Source organism: Seriola lalandi, unplaced genomic scaffold (genome assembly GCF_002814215.2).
Source record: "Seriola lalandi dorsalis isolate HSWRI2012SDOR001 ecotype SW California unplaced genomic scaffold, Sedor1 jcf7180002034560, whole genome shotgun sequence".
Lineage (NCBI taxonomy): Eukaryota > Metazoa > Chordata > Actinopteri > Carangiformes > Carangidae > Seriola > Seriola lalandi.
In genome coordinates, this window is record NW_019505136.1 from 1 (window position 1) to 960 (window position 960).

Sequence of the window (960 nt, forward strand, 5' to 3'; positions counted from 1 at the left end):
AAAAAGAGGAATTAGGACAGCTGCCTTTTGCATGTGTGGAATGAGTGGTGTTCCTTGCCAGGCTTTGCAACTGTGAGCAGTACATAGAGCAGGCATGGCCAAATGAGGAACTGGCAAAAAGAGGAATTAGGACAGCTGCCTGTTGCATGTGTGGAATGAGTGGTGTTCCTTGCGAGGCTTTGCAACAGGAAACAGTACATAAAACAGGCGTGGCCTAATGAGGAATGGGGACGGTTTCCTGTTGCAGCTGGAAAAATTGTTTTCAGTGTCAAAGATATTTTGGTCATACTTTGTTAGTTAATTTTGTAATCATGTAATTAAGCAGTTAGTATGCTATTATTACAAATGTGTAATTGATAAGTGAAGAAACAACTACTCCAATACTTGTGATGCCACCTATTAGGTATGGGAGAACTTGAGTCTGCACCACTGCAACGGGGTTGATCTCCCGACCTGGGCTTATATAGCAGCCGTCGCACTAGGATCAGTGTGCTTGCTCAGGCAGCACATATGAAAAATTGGAATCGATACAGAGAAGATTAGCATGGCCCCTGCGAAAGGATGACACGCAAATTCGTGAAGCGTTTCCACATTTTCATCTGCTGCCGTAGAGCAACTAAAAGTAAGGGTTTTTACTTTTACATTGTGAGGCTTTGCAACTGCGAGCACTACATAGAGCAGGCATGGCCAAATGAGGAACTGGCAAAATGAGGACGGTTGCCTGTTGCTTGTGTGGACTGACTGGTCTTCCTTGTGAGGCTTTGCAACTGTAAGCAGTACATAGAGCAGGCATGGCCAAATGAGGAACTGGCAAAAAGAGGAATTAGGACAGCTGCCTTTTGCATGTGTGGAATGAGTGGTGTTCCTTGCCAGGCTTTGCAACTGTGAGCAGTACATAGAGCAGGCATGGCCAAATGAGGAACTGGCAAAAAGAGGAATTAGGACAGCTGCCTGTTGCAT

The 960-nt window shown here is 45.2% G+C and overlaps 1 non-coding gene across 1 annotated transcript; it reads left to right on the plus strand.

Annotated features, from left to right (window-relative positions):
• The first annotated feature begins 489 nt into the window (after positions 1-489).
• LOC111647154 (U6 spliceosomal RNA) lies at positions 490-596 on the plus strand. Its single transcript, XR_002760011.1, has one exon. It is a non-coding gene; the product is annotated as a U6 spliceosomal RNA (small nuclear RNA).
• Positions 597-960: the final 364 nt, after the last annotated feature.